General features: G+C 35.1%; 1 protein-coding gene and 1 long non-coding RNA gene across 6 annotated transcripts in view; one reads left to right on the forward strand and one right to left on the reverse strand.

Moving 5' to 3' along the window:
- The window catches only part of LOC145662697 (uncharacterized), a 357,041-nt gene that overhangs the window by 206,301 nt on the left and 128,557 nt on the right, over nt 1-22,183 (reverse strand). The gene's annotated exons all lie outside the window — the stretch shown is intronic.
- The window catches only part of LOC145662698 (uncharacterized), a 336,929-nt gene continuing 330,768 nt past the window's right edge, over nt 16,023-22,183 (forward strand). For all 5 annotated transcript variants that reach the window (XR_014127086.1, XR_014127082.1, XR_014127081.1 and 2 more), the window contains exon 1: nt 16,023-16,207. This is a non-coding gene — a long non-coding RNA (uncharacterized LOC145662698). The remainder of the gene's footprint in view (nt 16,208-22,183) is intronic.

Consider the following 22,183-nt stretch of genomic DNA (forward strand, 5'->3'; position numbering starts at 1 on the left):
CCACGGAAGCATTGTCTCAATTTGATGTACAATTTGGTAGTGTGAATGCCGAATTAATTTCTCATAGTTCGGTAATAGATAAATTAAAGAACACTGTAAAAGAGACTAGCGATAGCATGACGGTATTAGATACTAAGGTAAATCAGATAACAGATATTGTAAAAGATGTACTTAATGCCGATCAGAAATGGAAAGAACCGGTATCGAATCTAATTCGGGATGTTACTAAGCATAAGACCGACTTAAGCAGGATAGAACGAGCGATTCAATCCGGAGAGGTGAAATCTGCTAGTTTGGAAGAGCGTATGTCCAAGCTAGAGGATAGACTGGAAGAGGTAGATGCTAATAAGGCAAAAGATTCAGATAATTTGAATACACACGAGACGAATCATGCTCGATCGGTAAAACGCAAACGAACAACTTTTGATATGTATAGCCAAGATCCATTTGTTTTCATGGGGGGAGATAATCACTCAGAGAATGAGGATGAGATTAAAGAAATTCCTACAAGTAATGCAGTTAAAACTTCGACAATTAAACAGACAATTTTCCCTACCTTTAATACTTGTTTTAATCGGTTATCTGATAAATTTCAACCGCAATTTCCACGTTTCGTAGATAAAAGGAACGTAAGTCAGAACGATAGTTTCAGAATGCCAATGGAAGATTATCATAGTAATAATAATCCTTATTTCCAAAATCCGTATCATGCCATGATTCCCAATAGTTGTAGAACAGATAAAGTCAGTGGAATTTCAGAGACAGTTCCTAGACTTAAAGCTAGTGATTTAAGAGCTTTTCCACATTTTTCAGGAAATTCTAGTAAGGAATCCGCTAGAAATTATTTAACAGATCTAGAGCAAAGCCTGGATTATTTTCAAATTACAGAAAAACGAGATTTAATGTTCGTTTTAAATCAAACTTTAACTGGAGCAGCTAAGATCTGGTTTCTTTCGGCGGAAAGCCGAATAAATAATTTTTATGATTTTGCCCAGTATTTCACACAAAATTTCTGCCCAGATTATAAGGAGCGGTGGGAGTTAAAACAGCTAAAGAACGAGAAATATGAAAAATCTAAGCATGGCTCATTAATCAATTACGTGTGGAATTTAATAGGTAGATATCAAAATGCAGTCAGCAATCCTACAGAGAGAGAAATAGTGGACATTGTCTTAGATGCAATTCCTGACGAGAGATTTGGATTCTTAAAGATAGTAACACGTAAATCAGTAGATGACTTAATTTGCCATCTGACTAAGTTGCAACCGCAGAAAGAAAATAGTTCTAGTTTTAATGAAACGATTAAGCCTAGAAATAAGTTTAATGTGCGTCAGGTAAAATCCACGTCCACTAAGGAAAGAAAACCTGATCGTATGAATAGTAGTTGTCAGACAGAGACTAGATTTGTAAATGCATCTGTTAACAATAGCACAGACAATAGATTTATTGGCAAGAGTAGTAGTGACAGATTCGTAAGTGATAGAAATAAATATTTTAATGGGAATTTAGCCAATAATTATAGAATCTTAAGTGACAGAAATAGTACTGAGAATTTCAATAATTGTAATAGAAATACAGAGAATAGACAGGATAGAGATGGTAGATATAAATGGAATAATTCTTTTACCAGAAATGGCCCACTTATGCATCCTTTTCCACCATTTCCTTGGTTCCCAATGGGAGTTAACTGGTGGAAATTTCCTCAATCTAGATTTAGGGGTAATAATCCTAATTATTTCAGTGACTTCAGGAGAAATAGAGGGAATAATCAGGAAACAACTCAGAATGAAAATCCGGAAATCCCGCAAAATTTGGAAAATGCCTCCGGCAGTCAGTGAGCTCTGATGGGGATCCTGTCTGCCTAAATATGATTTCCCCATCGAACATAATTTCTGATAGGGAACTACATGAGGCTAATATGGTGGATGAGAATGAAACTTTAATTAAAACTAAGATGTCGAACAATAGTATAGCTTTGAATATTCATTTTGTAATTGATGATGAAGAAAAACAAACGAATGTGATAGAAACCTACCCTTCACCAATCATACATTGCAATATAGCAGATATTAAATTAAAAGCCATCCTTGATAGCGGAAGTGATTTAAATATTCTCAATTACAATATTTGGAAGAAAATTAACGAAAAATTTCCATCTGCTAAGTTAAAACCAATGACTTCTTTATCACTTAAAGGTTTTGCAGGACAAGAAGAGGTACAAGTAAAGGGATTTTTAGTTTTGAACATTGAAATTAAGGGAAGCATTTTTGAGGTACCAGTTTATATCGTAAAAAGTTTGAAAGTAGATTTTTTGCTCGGATATCCATTTTTTATACGTCATCATGCAATATTGAATTGTAAAACTGAAACATTAGATATTACAGACAATTTCAACAAAAGCATTATCATTAATCTAGACGAAGATCATACCTTGTATATAAAGTCGGTCACTACTGAAATAAAATATGATAAATTGCAAGACGATGAGAGTATAACTTCAGAAAAAGAAATCAGGGAGAGTATTGGAAGTAGAGAGGATTTGACGCCAACTATTAAAGCTAAACTATTGGAATTGCTTTTACGTTATCGGCATTTATTTTCGAGTGATCCCAGATTGATAAAGACAGACCCTTACGAAATTAAATTAACTGATAATGAACCAGTTGTAGGCAAAATATACCCAATTCCTCAGGCGTTACAACCAGCTTTTGAAAAGGAGCTAGAAAAATGGTTGAAATTGGGAATCGCTGTTGAAAAGAGCAGTCCGTACAGAAACCCCATTCATTGCGTGAAAAAATCAAATGGTTCTCTAAGGCCAGTGATTGACTTAAGATTACTAAATGTTAAGGTAATAAGTCCAAAGGTACAAGTAGAACCAGTGCAAGAGTTACTTATGAGATTAGCAGGATCGAAATACTATAGCAGTATCGATATAACCCAAGCCTATTATGGAATAGCCTTAACTCCTTATGAGTGTACATGCTTCGTATACTTAAATAGACAGTATTGTCTTTGTCGTTTGCCTATGGGACTAAAATCTAGTGCTGCAGTATATCAAGAGGTTATGAACAAATATTTTGGGCCAAGATTTAAATCATATGTTATTAATTTCTTAGACGATCAACTTATATTCAGTAAATCCATAGAAGAACATTTTCTACATTTGGAAACCGTATTGCAAATTTTTGACTCAGCAAATTTTGCTTTAAACTTTAAAAAATGCGATTTCATTAAGACAGAGATAAAGTTTTTGGGCCATATTGTGACTGCAGAAAAAATACAAGTTAATCCAAAACTTAATGAACCGATTAGATATTTTCCATTGCCAAAAACAAAGAAACAAATTAGACAGTTCTTAGGTTTGATCTCTTGGAGAAGGAGACATATAAAGGGGTTTGCTGAGCTTACTGCGCCGCTGTTTGATCTCCTAAAGAAACAACAGAGAGTAGGATTTACACCTGAACTATTAGAAAGATTTGAACAATTACGAATATTAGCCAGTGAAGCGCCCTCGTTAGCTCAACCGAATTTTGATTTACCATTCCATTTATATGCTGATGCCTGTGCTCAGAGTTTATCCTCATATTTGGCACAATTTCCACAAGGTAAAGAGGAGAAGGAACCAGAAGTAATAGCCTACGCAAGCAGGAGAATAAAAGCGCATGAATATTCCTTAAATATATACCAACTGGAAACGCTTGCAATATTATATGCATGTGAACAATTTTCACAGTTTATTTTAGGCAGAAGAGTTATAGTTCATACGGACAACATGGCAGTAACTCATTCGCTAAAGGTACAAAACTTAGATCCACGAACTACAAAAATGTTGTTAAGATTACAACGTTTTGATATAGAATATCACCATATTTCGACACAAGACAATAAAATAGCTGACATTTTGAGCAGAAATCCTCCAGAACCGCCACTAGATACAGAAGAACATTTAATTAATTTTATAACAGTCAGTGATTACAATATGCTAAATTGGGAGGAACTAAAAGTAGAGCAACAAAAGGATGAATACTGTAATAAGTTAAGTAGATTACAGTTAGATAAGACATGTTTACATGAAGGAATATTATTCCTTAAAGATGATAGTAACAATAGCTGGTTGTTGGTAGTACCGAAAACTATGACTAAACAAATAATAGAAACAGTTCACAACAAAGCTCATTTCGGTTTGAATAAATGTTTAAATTTTATAAGGAGATTATTTAAGTGGAAAAATATCAGAGCAGATTTACGTCGTTATATAAATGATTGCATTGAATGTTCAAGAATAAAACATACTAATATAGTTATTTCAAAGGAGGAATGTCATATTACAGCCGTCAATAGCCACGAAAAGCTTTGCATTGATATTGAAGGTAAATTGCCTAAAAGTGGGAATTATGATTATATTTTATCCATAATAGATGTCTACTCCAGATTTTTAGTTTTCTTGCCATTGAGGAAAGCAAATTCTAAAGAAATAATTACAGTACTAAAAAATAGATATTTTCACATAGTGCCATATCCAATGATGATAATCTCAGACAAAGGAGGACAATTTTCTTCTAAGAATTGGAAAGAATTTTGTAAAATCACTGATATGAAACATATAATGACATCTCCTTATTCTCCTTTCTCTAATGGAATTCTAGAGAGCTCATAAGAATTTGAATCAATTGATAAGACTTCGATGCCACAGTGATCACACAACCTGGTCTAAATTTTTACAAGAGATTCAAGATATGTTAAATTATTCTATGTGTAAAACTACAGGAAAATGCCCGTCGGAGTTATTTTATTCCTACTCAACGGATATGCATCTGAGGAAAAAATATCCATGGCCAAAAGTTTTAGAACAAACACCATTGCAAGATAGACATTTTCAAGCAGAAATACATGTTCCAAACTTACAGGGAAGAAAGAAAAATAAAAATAAAAGAGAGGTAACCTTAAATGAAAATGATCTCGTGCTAATAAAAACGCACGAATTATCTTCTGCACTGAAACAAAAAACACATAAATATTGTTATTGTTATTGTGGTCCATTTATCGTATATAGAATACTAAGGAATAGAGCCATTCTCAAAGATCTTAAAGGAAATGAAATAGGAACACAGAATTTTACAAACTTGAAGCTTTTTAACTGCTCAGAAGAGAAGAGGAATGAATTACTGAAAGACTATAAGCCCTGATTTAGAAAGATAATCTATTGTATTATTGAGGAAAAGTACGTTAATTCTAGCTTCATAGGAATGCTCCTCTGAATAAAAAATTACTGTTATAAACATTAGTTTAGATTAGTTGTGTTTAAGATAACATTTATCGTGTATTCAGCGTTTGACAAATAGATGCAGTTAATGTTAAAACAATTTAAAATAATTTCATCAATTCATAATTATGTTAGATTATATGAGAAATTATTTTTTCCCCCAGCGGGGGCTTTGTGGCTAACCTCATGGTTATTCGCTTTCCCACAATTGTTTTTACTATTAGTTTTATTTAATTTAAAATATTTTTTCTATTTTTCCTGTTATGATGACGTCATGTGATTTAATACCATGCCAGAAGTAGGAATACAATCAATTCAAATTTATTTAGATTTAATTTACCAAATTATTTTTGCAGACCAATCAATTTTCCCTATCTTGAAAGAATTATTTATATAATTTCGTAACTAATTTTTATTTATAACAGCTAAATCAACCTCTGGAATTAAATGAAATATGAAATTATTTATTTAACTATATTCCATATGTTGCAGTGGGCGTTCCCTTGTTTGTACAGTTGTAGCCCCCTTAGCATCAGAATTAGTAAATATTGCGTTTAGGATTACCGACTAATTCAGGAGATTTTTAAATGGATCAGACACTTAAGTTTTAACGGTATGTGGAAAAATTGAATTTTTCCCATTTTAGCTTCGACTTTGATACAAATACATATATATACGTGTTGAAGAAGTGTCTCCTTATTTTAGGCATAAGTTATTGCCTAATATTTGACAATTCACACAGTATGACGAGATAAACTAAGTGACTGAGTGTTGTACGTATGATCCATCTTTAATGGTAAGATTAGAACAATAGAAGCATTGATATTAAGAAGTTACTTGGTTGCATTTTAGTGGTTGATAATTATCGGTGGTGTTGACAGTATACTTGTCTTCAAAGATGGAAAATACATTTACAGTATTTTTTCCTGATATTTACGTAATAAACACAATGCTCGGGTAAAGAAATTTACAGCCTCCCGCTTTCAAACCTAATACCGATTACCTGCATATTTCGTAATAGTACATCCGATTAATTCTGTAGTACGAATTTTACAGTATGTTTTCGATTAGTTAAACTAACCTAATAAGCAATGTGAAACAGAGAGATCTTGGCTATTTCAAAATAATCTGTAAAATATATCTTAAAAGCATGAGTATTTACTAGTTGATTTTTGCATGTCGTTTTATTTCAAATTAGTATCGTATCCAAATTATCTGAAATGTTAATGATTCAGCAAATACATACATTCAATCATTTCTTACGGTTTCGAATCGCAGTTCTCTTTTGCTTAGTGTTTTTTTTTTCCTGATCAAATCTAAATAGCAGAATAATTCTTCGATAATAACATTTCTTTCTATTTCTGATTACCGGTAAAAATATGAACTTCGCAAGATATGTGGCCTACGATTATTTTATTGATATAATTGTGTTTATAAAAACAATAAGAATAATTAAAGAATTTCTTCGTGAAATAAAAATGTAGTTAATTTTTAATGTATGAAAAATGAATAATTTATAAAAGAAAAGAATTATGACAACCTAACGTAAGACAATTTTCGCGTAAGGTATGTATGAAACATGTTGTTAATAATTTAATGGCCACTGCAAAGTAAATCTGTACCTATAATTAGTATAAATTTTCCTTCTTGTTCACATGATTATCTGTACAATTGAATAATACGTAAATTCTATGAATTTTGAATATTGTATCAAAAGACATAACTATTCTGTTTCGACTACATTATTTGGCAATAATTTTAAATCCCTTGAAAATTGTGCATGCTTAAAAATCTCATTTATTTTTCCCTTTTGGAAATCTATAAACTAATAATTTCTGTAACTTCTGTTATGAAGTAGCAAAAGCAGAATTTACTGATTTTAATGAATTTCGACTGTCATAATAAAATGGTATTTGAAAAAAAAAGAATTATATTATTTCTTAAACAGCATTGATTCAGATATATATAACAAATTGACTTTCTTAAACAGCTATAGAGTACCCACTAAGATGTGAGAGTGCCTAGATAGGTAATTGAACATTGTAATCAATTTTGTCTTACTTTTTTTTATTTAGTCAGATTGCACAATTATTTTCCTTTTGCGGTAGTTTTTTTTCCGTTACCGCTGGCGACCTATTTCTTGTAATCAATTATTAGTATTATTTTTCGATAATAGAAAGTAACTTATTACACGGTTTTACGCAATTATTTAAGTCGAAAAAGTTCAAAAAGAAAAATAAGCAGAATACTAATCAATACAAAGTTAGCAAATCTTTAACTTCGTTACCTTATTTTCCTACGCTGCTGACTGACTGCTATTCCCCGCACACGTGGGAAATTCCGATCAACAGCATATCTCAACTCTTTGAATGTTCATATTTGTTTTAAATTTTAATATGCGCTTGTTTAATATTCATATTTGGAGAGTAACTTAATTTTCCTGAGATGACCGCTATTCATCCCATCTCCCTTAATTACCAAAGTTGTGAGAGAAAGAGGCATAAAGTTTGTTCAGTACGCTGAAGAATATGGAAAAAATAACATTGTTTTTACATAAAAAGAGTTATTTACAGTAACAGTACCTGAATTTTTTATACTCTAAAAGGAGCTTCAGATAGGTATCTTAAAGAAAAGTTATGTCCAAAATTACCAAAAAGTTTAACTTGACCCCCTTGGGAACTGAACACGGCAAATGCAACAATAATGCTTGCTTTTGCTATGATTGCGCCTTCTGCACTAACAAAACACACACCACTTCACACTTGCTATTGGATGTTTTTGTCAGTTTCATTTTCCAATGCTTTGTTCCTCCGCAGTCTGAAATGAGGGTAAAACAACAAGGAATATCGGTATCAGCTGCATGCTAAACACGTTCTTTTTCACAGCCCGTTACTAATATAGACTCTCTAGGCATAATGCAGAGTCGTTTCGATGGATGATTAGCGTCATACTAAAAGCCTGACTACTGCAGCAAACATGTTAGTCGTACTCTTTACTATAGCACTAATCATGCGTCAGAACGACTCTGCATAAGACCCTGAAAGTTTAGAGTTCCCTTCAGTTGATGCAACTAGGAAGTTTGTAGAAATTTATTTTGTTCTGCTGTTGACTTGTTTCTGCTCTTGAATGATTTTCGGTTTTTAAAAAGAAAAGTACCTTTTTTTTTTTAGATCCGCGTAAAAAACTGTTTTCCTACGTGACATAAATTACGTGAATTTACGTTTTTTTAAAAAAAGAAAAATTAATTGCCTTGCAAAACCTGGTTTCACTCCACTAACTCTAAAACTCTAACTTACTTAGGAAGGGCAACTAAATCAGTTGAACAATTATAGGAAGCCAGTCGTTCAGCAAGCTGTGTAAAACAAAAATTAAGAACTCGGATGAAGGGATGGGTTACAAATTAGGATTAAAGCTACCATGTACAGTATACAAGAAATATCACATAGGCTATTGGGTCCGTTACATATGTAGCCACGTACGCAGAAATTTATTTGGGCTGGGTCCAAAAAAATGGGGGGGGGGTTCCAAATTCAATATGAGTAGAAATTATATTATTTTTTAAAAAATCAGGCCTAAAATTAGACTGTTTAAAGAAAAGTCGGGACTCTGGGGGGATATAGACCTAGGGCCCATCTGCATACGTTGCTGCATACGTAGATAATCACTTGGACATGTCAAATAAAATTCTTCCATTAAAGGCACTGTGACTTCCTATACTGTTCAGGAGGCAGATACATGTAGTTTACAGAGATCCCCAATGAGGGACAGTTTAGTGGTGAGCTACTTTAATTAAGAGTCAACAAGACTAGGAACCAGAGGGTGTAACTACTATGGCGCGAACCCCGCAACGCGGGGGGAGAGACTTTCAAGGGGGCCTCTTCACCCTAGCCTTCTAATAAGTCGAATCAACATGCTTTCCAGTTCTGTATTAGTCGGAAATGTTCTTCTACCCTCCCCTTTTTACGGCTATCTTTGGGAAGCTTGACGAACAAAAACAGACGGTCCGGCCCAGTTTTATATGCTATATATTATCCTTCAGCGGGAAATATTGAAGTAGATCGGGAAATTTCGGGTCCTCGGACGGGAAATTATGAGTCGGGAGTCTGACAACACTGCAGCATTTGAATTTCTTATAATAAGAATGTCCACGGTATTATCGGAAGTAAATATAGTATCTAAATTACTTAGGGGAAACTTTGTAACCTTGAAATAGGAGTGTCGGCTCTTGAAAAGTCTGTAAACAGCTTACAAGAGAAAAGGAATGACTATAATAATCTGAAGGAAGAAGCAACTAAACTGTATGAAAAGTGGAATGTGTAGACATCATTTAGATGCAAACGATTCAAAAAGGTCAAATGCCATTTTGATTAGTTGAGTGAAGATGGTCGTCTCAGTGATAGTGACTCAAACTTTAGAATTAACATCTATATTAAACTATTTGACCTACTAAATTAACAGTTACATTGTTGTTTTACATCTTTGCGAGATACAGTATCCAATTTTTCCTTTTTGTTTCCTACCAATATAATTCATTTCACTAATGATGAAATTCTAAGAAGGGCACAGATACTTCAAACAACTCACAGTTGTGACATTGGTTCTTCCTTTCCGATGAAAGTAATTTGCTTTGTAAAACAGCCGAAATCTGAAATAAATGTTCAGAATTCTGTTTTTGACCTAACAAGGCTTTTAATTTGAAATATGTGTCATTGGCATTTAGCTTTCATAACATATTACCGCATATTTCTTGCTTTTGATGCTCCCTGTCTCTGTCAGTTCTGCGGAGAGGTCATTCTCAAAATTAAATTTATATATATATATATATATATATATATATATATATATATATATATATATATATATATATATATATATATATATATATATATATATATATATATATGTGAGAAGCACAATGGGCCAAAATAAATTAAGCAATCTAGCACTGCTCTCAATAAATGCGGACGAAATGAATGTACGGGAGTTAGTAAAGAATTTTGCTGATAGGAAAGCAAGAATGAAACCATTCAATTAATTTCTGCTACTCTTCATGAAGACTGACATCACTGACTGCAAAGAGTTAAGTCCATCTTCCATTCTGAAGCTTACCGGTATTGAATAAATTACGTGTAGAACAAAGTGATTTCCATTTATGAATAGTTAGGTCTAGTAATTGCATGCATTTAACTCATTATTCACAGATACAGAGTGATTATTTATTATGTCATCTATCATGCCACAAAAAGATGTTAAGGCGGTGGCCCTGGCTACTCTCTCGTGGGCAGGGGGCATAAAACGTAGTTACGCCACTGCTAGGAACAGCTTACCACACCCCTAACAGCACAAGATGCGTTAGGCACGTGCCATTTAGGTGTTCCAGCTACTTTTTAGGTACCCGACACTTGGCACATATGATATTCATGTGCTAAGTATGCACTTCAGCTACCTACAGTCTTAGGTACTTGTTACACCTAATTGATATTTGCAACTATGTACCACAAATGTAGTATTTATATACCTGGGTCAGTTTCGCACTCCAACAGTCATCTGTTTTTATGTCGTCATTTGGAACATAATATCTGTCATGTTCTAGATACTTCCTTTAGGTACATACTGTTTCAGGTACCCTAACAACACTAGATGTGCTAGGCATGCGCTATTTCGGTGTTCTAAATTCAACTTCCACATTTGATGCATTTGTTGCTTCTTTTTCTAAGCGATTGTGTACTAGAAGCAACAAATGCATCAACTTTATTAGATGGCAACTGTCGCCGATCATTTGAAAGTGAATATGGAAAAAGTAAATAAACACTCTTCATTTTGTTATAAAATTACATGGCAAACAGATTTTGTCTGATCCCAAATGGTTATCGTCGAATATATGCGGTTAAAGGAGCACTCTGATTAGCCAAATTCAAAAGACCTCAACAATTTATCCCTCTACAAGCAGGGCCAGCCGTAAGCCGATTGGACCGATTGCTCCAAATCCGGTCCCGCGAATAAGGGGGCTCCGCGCTAGTGCGGTCTACTCTACTCTCCAGTGTTTTTTAATAGCATATTAGGCCCCAGAGTAAACAAGTGTGTTGTGGTCCTTATGACTAAATTTTCTTCCTAATACATGTAATGAATACATGCCATTCTCTTCACGGGGCCTCCAAAGGCTTGCGCCCCCCTTCCGGCTAAGTGGCTATGGTACCGTTAAGATGGCTCTGCTCAGGGGTGTAGCCAGCAGGTTTGTGTAGGGGGGCCGTCGTTTTTGAGGGGGGGCACCTACAATGTACAAAGGCAAAAAAAATGTGTTGCTGCTAGTGTTTTTGAGGCCTGAAAGAAAGGAAAATTTTGGTTTCCTTCTGGAAGAGTAAAAACACTATTTTAGCTTCTTCTTCTTCTTCTTATTATTATTATTATTATTATTATTATTATTATTATTATTATTATTATTATTATTATTATTATTATTATTATTTTCGTGGAGGTCTGTGTTCAATTGGACCTCACACCGTGAGTTGAATGCTAGTGGAGATAAGGCGAACGTCAGTTGTTGGTGAGGGTATATCCAACATACTACCTGGTTGTGGCAATTCAGACACACCGTGAACTTGCGTAAAGACAGAGGGAACATGGGACATCCGCAGAGCGTCATAAGAGCATGTATGCTGAACGAGTTCAAATGGAGGTCAAACGCCGCTGTAGCGGGACAGACGATATGCCAGGCCTTTGGTGACGGTGTCGTGACGACGCGGACAGGTTTAACAAGTTTAAGGACGATGACGAAACACTCGAAAACACCACGTGCCAGAAGACCAACACATGTACAAAAAGGAACTGGGACTACAATTCAGTGTGTGGAGAAACCATTCGGCAGCACATCCATCAACTTGTGAAGCACTACAAGTTGGGTCCATTGGTCTCTCATATTTTGACTCCGGGCCAGAAGGCAACGCGGCAGTCGCCTGTGTTTATTTACTGTTTCGAAACCATTTCTGGACAGGGCGTTGACATGTGATAAAAAATGTGTCCCATACGAAGCTCCACGGCGCCATTATCATTGGTTAGCATCCCATGAACCGATTTCAAAACAGCCGAAACCAGCACTGTACCAGAAGAAGGTCCTTATGTGTATTTGGTGCATCGTGCATCGGGAACTGCTACCAACTGGTCAGAGTATCAATGCAACTGTGTAGTGTCAGCAGTACTCAAAACTTCACTTTTGAATTGCAAATGGGTCCTCGTTTACGGGACAACGCTAAGTCCCACGTGGCTAGGATGACTCAGGACACCATTTTCCGCCTTGGATGGGGACAATATTGCAACCACTATATTCCCCGCGTATTGCACCGTCCGATTATCACCTGTTCCATTCTTTGGACAATCACCTTAGAGGACGCCAGTTCAAATCCCTAGTAAAAGTCCAAAATGCACCTGATACTTTCTTCGTTTCACGGTCCACAAAGTTCTACCGCGATGAATTGATAGGCCTTCCAGAACGTTTTCAGAAGGTCGTCGATGCTGATGGGGACTATTTTGGATCTTCCAGGTTAGGTTTGACATATCGATGTTCGAATGTGTGGGCGAGAAAGCAAGAAAACTTTTCTTGGTTACCTTTATATTTAAATTTAAGACCTTGTATACAGAACCTATCTACACAAGATTGATTTTCTTTGAAATTTCACTTAATTTCTTTATGGTTTCCTGACAAAAATATTTATTTATTATTCGTGACAAAAAAAAAAAAAAAAAAAAAACAATTATTTTATTACACTGAGTAGAAATAAGAGAGCGAATGAAATCCAAATTGAATAAAAGGATTGTTTCTCACCAAATTTTTCATTCTCTATGTCTTTCAAAACACTTGTTATAGCATATAAAAATATACTGTACTTACAAATGAGTTTAGTACCTTTGTTTTATGGCTGTATTTATAGTACCTTGTTAAAACTTTGTCTTCAAACTGTCAAATATAGATCGCAGTAAATTGTGTAACCTGCTGTCACAAAAAAGTATCCTATTTTTCGATCGGTATAAGGAAGAGATACTATATTATTTTTCGATCGGTATGGAATAACAATTTTCTCCATACTATTTTACCATAAATTATTAATTGTCAATAAACTTTGTTACTTTTAAATGAATGAAGCGAGATAATTTTACTATGATGTTTTAAAAGCTGGTCATTTGGGGGGGGGCAGGAAACCATTTGGGGGGGGGCTGGCCCCGATGGGCCCCCGCTTGGCTACACCGCTGGCTCTGCTACTCTCGGTTGTCAAGTACACACAACATTCCAATACAGGTACATCCATGGACTTCACAAAGGAAGGTATGACATCTCCCTAACAAGTAAATGAATAGTTTGTATTAAGTTTCCGGGCCAGCAAATATTTTCTGAATTTAATGCTGCAGTAGTTTATTTATTTATTTACGTTTACAACTTCTGTTGCAAAATAGATATTATGTCCAGCAAGTATTCTGCACACCACCAACACCTCTAACACCCCCAAATTTTCTTACACACACCCCTGGGCGTAAAAATATTGTTTTCTTGAGTTTGTGTAAAAATATGTATCATTATTCTGCGTACACACCCTCTTTTATTTTGAACACTCCATTATGTAAAAGTCCCTGGTGTTCTTACGGATTATGTTATTCGATACTACCATGAATACCGAGATGGTATCAAATAAATCAGCCTCAGGGCGACTTCTTTGCATATCCTTTCTCTTATTATAGTTCTCTTAAAAATACAAAACCAGAGGACGAACTTTGCCCTCTCCTGCGAAAAATTCCGTGGATGTATATTTTTAATCAAGTCAGGAAAACTGAATGTATACTAGTGCGTAATGAATAGGTGGTTGCTTATGAAGGTTTGTCTTCTAACTCAAATAATCCAGTGAAAAACATGTCATCCATCTTCCATCAGTTCCTTAAGGTTTGTGATCGTATCATCACTATTTCATTTTGCCTGCAGTCGATGACGATTTCAAACTGATTATACCTTTCTTAAGGAGCTACCTATGATGTTCTCACCAGCGGACATGAGGTTATACAGCTGTTAAGAAATCTTTGAACCAACGAATTCATATCAGTTGTGCATTTTATTATGTAAAGTTACGGAAACAAATTTCACCACTGTATTTCTCGTAAAATTCTAGCCCAATTTGATATATTACATGATCCCCTTGCTATTAAAAAAAAAGTAGAGCAAGATACAAGATGGCTGACTTCAAGATGGCAACCTCAAATAGATGTCTACTTTTTCCCGGTGTCGATTAGTGTTTTGTTTTGTTTTATTTTATTTTTCATCCCTTTACTCGTTTTACAAATAACATGAAACACATTGTTATGGTTTATTCTGATAAATCCTTTTTTTGGTCACTGCAAACGTCTTTAAGGACCGAAGCACTTTAAATTTTGCTTACGCTCGTTTCTTGGTATTCCACACTCTTCTGCCAAGTTTGGTCATGAAACTAGGTTTCGACATCGATAGGATTACTTGTAAGAGAAGAAAACTATGAACCTTCTTGAAAAATTGCGAGGCACAAGGGTGAAATGTGTATTTTCAATTTCGTTGAAACATTAGCTGCTCTAAGCAATGAACAGGCTGAGCGTTTTCACCAGAACATTTTACAGATGTAAGAACTTTATAAAGTGAAATAATGAGAGATTACTGTTAGTTTCTCCTGAAAGAGGACTCCACAACATAGAAACGGGAAAATGTTTCGAAACTGTCTTTGCCGCTAATCATCTTTCTTAATCAAGCTTATAAGTAAAATGTAGAGTATTCCGGGGATAAACTGACAAAGTTATCATATGTGTTCAGGATCTCAATAAAAGAAAAACATTTTCTGCGACTTTGGACGGAAACGCTTACTTACGGAGAGAGAGCTAATTAAAAGTACTTACTGGAACTGGTCATTGCTCTAACTCTTTTTTACTCCTATCTCCGTAATTAAGCGTTTTCGATCAAAGTTGCAAATTTTTTTCTTGTATCGCGATTCCGAACACATATGAGAAGTTTGTCGGCTTTTCCCGGAACATCCTGTATATGAATACGTAATAACGATATACACAGAAGTTTGTAAATTATGTTTTTGCAATGTTAAGTATCAGAAACAGGTATTTCTTTCATTAAAACTTAGAATTTATCTTCATAAACACCTTTCATTTTATATCTCAAATTACATTTACTCCTGTCAGTACTTTGCTCAGTGGTAGAGCGTTCACCTCCGGTGCTTGGAGTCCGTGGTTCGATCCCAGCTCACGCCATGTGGACTTTGTGGTGGATAAACACCGTGCTCGTGGGTTTTCTCGGGGTTCTCCCGCTTTCTTCATTCCACCATTTCACTCATTTCTCATTATCACCGTCTCCTTTAGCTTAACCGGCATAACCGTGGGACGTTGAACTTAACGATTTCATTTCATTTTTTCCTGTCAATAGTTAATCATCATCATTATCATAGCAGAAAATCTGAGGGTGATACAGAAAACTGACTACATTTTCGTTTCAGGACGTTTGATTTAGTAAGAATTGCATTGTTTTATCTCTCCACATGTTTGAAAGTTGACATTTGAAGATATGTGTTATCAGTGCTACGAAGTTTATTACTGAAAAAATAGGGTATATGTAAAAATAAATAAGTAAATAAATATATAAATAAATTTAGCTCATGGCTGCTATTAATTGTGTTATCGATAGTTTTAATTTAAGATGTAATAGATTTCGCCCTTCATTTCTTGATTCTTCACTAACCTTACTAACCAAGAAAAATAGTCGAAAGAGGTCGCTAGTGCAACCTATGTGCTTGAGAATACTGAAGTGCAGCAGTTGCGTCGACAGACTTACGTTCGTTTCACAGAATAAAAGAGGGTATGATTCGTGTGTGTTTTTGTGTTGTGAAGACTGTTGATGGGGATTCACAATTATTATATCATTGAAATATAATTGAGGTAAGTTTTAGTGACCAATATATAATCAATCTATCTCAAATATGAAGCCACTGATTTTTGAAAGAATAGTATAAAGGGCAGTAGGAAATGTCAATAAAACATCAGGTAAAAGATTATTGTATATCATTGAATATGACTGAAACAATGAAGATGAATTCATTTTCTCATTCATTCATTTTCAACAAGTATACCTTTAGTTACTGTAACTTTTCACAAAAAATTATATGTAGTTGTTAGGTCTATGTTTTATTCAGTCATATTAACACACAATACAAGTAGAGTCTACTATTTTGACCTTAAATTACACCACAGGTGCACGCGCTAACCACTAGACCAGCAGAACAGAAGAGTATATATATATATATATATATATATATATATATATATATATATATATATATATATATATTGGTTATACAGACCTTGGTCCAAGTTAGTTGTAAACCTGGGGCCCCGCAAAATGTTTCCAATCTTGCCCCGCTCCAACTAAGGCTGGCCCTGTCTACAAGTGTCGTTCTCCTCATCGCCTTCGTGCCAAATCGGTAGAGCTCGCGGCTAGTAATCCAAAGTTGGTGGTTCAAGCCCAAAAATGTAGCCACCCTGAAGTAGCTACATTTTTTTTTTTTTTTTTTTTTTTGTTGCTTGTTTAAAGTGTTTTTAGACTCACGTTAATGTAAACACGTTACACATATAGGTTATTTAACATATTTTGGGGGTGTAATTTTGTGGTTCATTGACGCTTACGGCATGGGGAACATACCTAGAACATACTAGGCACGTTCCCCAGGTACATATTAGGCATGTGCCTAGGGGCGGACATAGACTGTGGCTATCACTTGCCATCCATGTGATTTCACTTTCACAAATACATAAGGTACACACTGGACACATTCCCATGTACCTGAGGGAACATGATAGGCATATACCTGCTATGTAATTGTGTTGTTAGGGATATTATCTAAATAGAAGGTGTCTAATTAACCATAGACATTCATTGTTGATAACACCGGGGTGTTATTTATCCATGAGAAACAGACGTTAGCATGAAACTAAGGAAACGAAATGACACGGTGTCTCCTCCGTTGTTTCGAACGCCTCATCTCCCTCCACGTTTGACTGATAAAATATTGTTATTCCCGTCTACGCAGATTGAGATTGTGTCGCCATCTCTTGCCTCCTGATATAACGCGGTAAACCAGCACCGTTGACTATTGTCACAGAAAAGCCTATAGAATGGAAACTAGTGCCATCTATACGAAATAATTCAAGTACAGTAGATAATCCCAATCCTAAATCTATTGCTGCTTATTAGGATCACGCAGTAATCCGTGCGAAAAAGCCCATTTTGTGGAGTTTTTGACTAATTTCTCGAGAAGAGATGAAGGGAATTTTCGTCGCACTTGACATCAAATATGGGGAAGGGGGGTAGCAGACCAATGACTTGACAATAATCTTCAAATCTATTAATTATCGAAATTTGTAACAGGCAAGTACATATTAGTGTCGAAGCAACTTGTAATTCTAAAAAAAGAAAAACAAGTTCCAAAAAATGAACCTATGCTTTGGTATTTTTAAATTGAAATAATGTAATTAATGGGAGGGGGAAGTAAAATGCATAATGAACAACAACTTTAAAAACGTTCTACACGAAACGACTGGAGAAAAAAGTTCTAGTACTCTTACGTTCATTTCAATATTATGACATAAAAGATGTATGTAAATAGTAAGTTCTGAAGTCAAGTTGTACCTACTTGTTTTCGCAAATATATTCAAATATCTCCCTCAAGCAAGTAAAATATTTATCAACGACTTGATAAACATAGAAGATAAAAATTTACGAGTAGCTTACTTATATGTTGAAAAAAATACGTGAATACAATAGTTTCATTTTTCATGTGTTATTTTCTTTTAACTTTCATTTTTTGTAATTAGTATAATGTGGGAAATTCGAAAGCAAAATAGGAATTTCTGCCTCTTGAGATGGGATTTTTTGTTTTACATTGGCACCACTGGAATCGCTTTGATTACTGGAAATTAATAAAAAATAATTGATGGAATGATAATGTGAGAAGAAACGGAAAAACTAGGAAGTCCAAAGACACAATGTTATTCATCTCAAACTCACATGATCTGGGATCAAACCAAAGTTCCCTCACACCAGAGGGTTTGGTCTACAACTAAGCCAAAGTATCCCCCTCCAAAGATATGAAGGGGTAAAAATTCCTGACTCAAATTGAGACTTGTAATGGAATCAGATTAAAGTATACCGTAAAACGGGGCTACTTTGACAGGTTTTGGACTAGTTTAGATGTGTACACGGAACACTTTCTGCAACCAATGAATGATACTATTCTCATCATAACAATAAGTATCTAGGCTATCACATCCACTACTAAACCTAAGTCTCTACAAGTAAGTTTTGGCGGGAAGAAATTAAGAAATACCGGTCAAAGTAGCCCCGGGGGTGGGGCTACTTTGACATCTTATGTATTTGCTGCATAAGATCAAAGTTACTCGACGTATGGAGTTATTTTGACATGGAATTTATGTAAAGTGTATAAAACACGGTTTTGGTCATGTGTAAGGTACGGTATGCTGTATACTTGATAAGCACGAAATCTTTATTTTGTTGTGGTACATCATTATACACCACTATACAAGTTTTTCTAAAGCTTAACTTTTAACATCTTTTACTTCGAACATACACGGTGCTTTACCTTACATTGTTACTTTATTTTTACTCTACTTTATTTTTCTTTTACTTTACTTTACTTTTAACATAATTACATATGTACCGGTGTGTTATCTTTACATGTAACGATGGAAAGAAAAACCTTAGTCGTCAACATCACAGTCGTAACAAGCATACTGAGGATTTTTTGATCCACAATTACAAAACCCACACACCCATTTTTGCACAGGACACATTGAATCCACTGTCTTCCACCCTTCCACGACACGCTGATATATATCGTCAGAGTGCGAATTAGATTATTCATTTTTGGAGGGAATAAACAGTGGCGGATCTAGAAGTCCTTATATTATATATTGGGGGACAGGAAGGGGTAGAAATATAATGGGAGAAATCTCTCATCCCCTCCGGCAATTCGCACCGTGGACACCATATCAGTCTTTATCTATGAAAGTATATGCAACAATTCTCACCGGAAGCACGAATTGCTCATCTGTCAAAGTAACCCTAAATGTCAAAGTAGCCCCGTTTTACGGTACTGTATGATAAAATGTAAGACAAGCTCCGAAACTATTGCATCAGCTTCTAGAAAAAAGATACATTTCAGGCAAATGCCCTGCAGGCCAAAAGGAACGGATAATCATTGGAAATGAATGATTATGAGAGAGTTGATGACATGAGAACATGCAATCCACGAGAAAGACACGGACACGATGTTGTCCATCACAAACTCACGATCGAATCAGGTTCCTCTCGCACCAGAGCTAAGGAAGTTGTAGATTTTTTACTGAGGAAATGAGATAAGACAGATGGTACATAGGAATAATGTGAATAATACTGCTACCTGTGAATAATTTTCATTGCCTTACCTATAAATCTTTTAATCGTTATACTCGGTATCGCTGTTAATATTTGCCGGCTTCATTTACTGAAACCTTCATGGCCACTCTCTTTGGCTGTTACACTAATTTACCACAAGAACAACCTTTAGATACTCAGTTTTCTCTCCGTTAACTATTATTTCTCCGCACCCTCTACAGTACGCATCATCCACCCTGATGATCCTTCTTTTGCAGTTACAATTGGCAGAAATCCATCTCCAGACAGGAAAACGTGTGGAAATGATTGTCTCTTACTTTCCTGAAATTTGAATATGTGAAACTATAAGAGAATCTAAGACAAGCATATATTTTGTTATACGTCGTAGTTTATTAAAAAATGTACAGGAGATATAGCAGGTCAAAGTTGACCACGCGGAATTCACTGACGAACGTCATATTTTTAAAAAATCACAAAAACTTTTAAACAAATAGAAAATGAATCTTTTTCTGCTGTTATTGTTTTAAAGTACAGTTATTGCTACGAAATATAAACCCAAACCTGTGTTCAGAATTAATCTTTGTAAAACAATTATGCACAAAGCATTTCTTTAAAAACAATTTTCACCTCCAAAACACCAAACTTAAAAAAAAAAAAAAAAAAAAACTGAAAATATTACGATAGTTTTAATTCTAACAAGGAAAGCTATCCAACTCCTCGACAAGTATCGCATTGAAACTTGCACAAGTGGAAGGACATATTGAAAGATGGAAATATGCTTATTCATACGACTCGCAACGTCGTTAAACCGCAAGTAGAATGATTATTCTCCCATAGCCCCTGAAAGGTATGTACTCTAGTCATACATGCCAGAATGTGATACACTGGAACCAGTTTTGTCACGAAGACAAATATTGCAAACTCAAGATGATAACAGTCGGTGATGATTGAGGTCTCTAATACCTCATTGATGCGAACCGATGTTAAATGGAGCACGATACGATACACCGATCGTAAATTCCAAACGAACATATTTACTTGTGCTGGAGAAAAGAGACAGGCTGAAACCACAATGCAAAGGTGGCTTTCTATTATTATTATTATTATTATTATTATTATTATTATTAGTAGTAGTAGTAGTAGTAGTAGTAGTAGTAGTAGTAGTAGTAGTAGTAGTAGTAGTAGTATGATTAGTATTAGTAATATGAGCAGTATGATGAGTAAAGATAATAATAATAAGAAGAAGAAGACAACAAATGTATTGTTTGGCACGTTCAGTAACGAAGGACTTCGGTCCGTCTTGAGTGTCCTCTAGCACTGCTATAAATGTTTCAGAATCCAGAGATGACCATACCCCAGTCAGGACCCGTGAGTCGCTGGCTTGATGCCTCAATCCTCATGAACACGAGGTCTGCAAGAAGAAATAGCATAGGACAGAGTTTCTCAACCTGGGGGTCGCGAAGATAAGCGAAAGAGATAAATATAATTAGAATCTTATACCGGAAAATATTTTACAGTTTTTATTTGTATACATACTGTCAAGAACAACAAAAAATTGGTCTACTAAACATTTTCCGCAGATGCAGAGTTGGTTAAAAAGAAATTTAAATGAAAGAGGTAGAGGTGGATGCGGGTGCGGATAGAGATGCTGCGGATGCGATATTTTATATCCGCGCAGACCTCTAGAAATGAGTGTTGAGAGGTTTGTGTCAATTTTACAGCACTTTGTAATCTCAAATGTCACATTTGTTTCGTCTTCTAATTCTGACCTCCCAAAATGAGAGTTTCTCCCTAAATGAGCAAATTTTGTCACTTAAAGTTAGGACATTTTGATTTTTTTCCCTCCATGCATTTGTTCAGCGTATTCAATGTTTGGAATATGTCGGTAAGAAAAGTAACTTTATTGCACCAAGAATCATCACTAAGGAAATCGACATTTTCACTTTCTTCTGACAGAAAGAATAGAAGAAGTTGTTCTTTAAGTGCATAAAATCTTGACAATACACGGCTACGAGACAACCACCTCAATTTCGTCGTGGCACACCAGTGTGCCGCGTAACACCAGTTGGGAAACGCTGGGCTAAACAATACATTTGTCTTCTCTTTCTCATTATTATTATCTTTACTCATCATGCTGCTCATATTACTAATACTAATCATACTACTACTACTACTACCACCACTACTATTACTACTACTACTACTACTACTACTACTACTACTACCACCACCACCACTACTACTACTACTACTATTACCACCACCACCACCACTAGCACTACCACTACCAACACTACTACTACTACTACTAATAATAATAATAATAATAATAATAATAGTAATAATAATAATAAATAATCACAGAAAGCCATTTTGTGTTGCGTTTTCAGCCTGTCCCCTTTCTGCAGTGAGTAAACGTGTTCGTTTGGAACTTCGGGGCCGCGGTGGCTCAGTGGTAGAGCGTT

This window comes from Thermobia domestica, chromosome 10 (assembly GCF_964235325.1).
Source record: "Thermobia domestica chromosome 10, izTheDome1.hap1.1, whole genome shotgun sequence".
Classification (NCBI taxonomy): Eukaryota; Metazoa; Arthropoda; class Insecta; order Zygentoma; family Lepismatidae; genus Thermobia; species Thermobia domestica.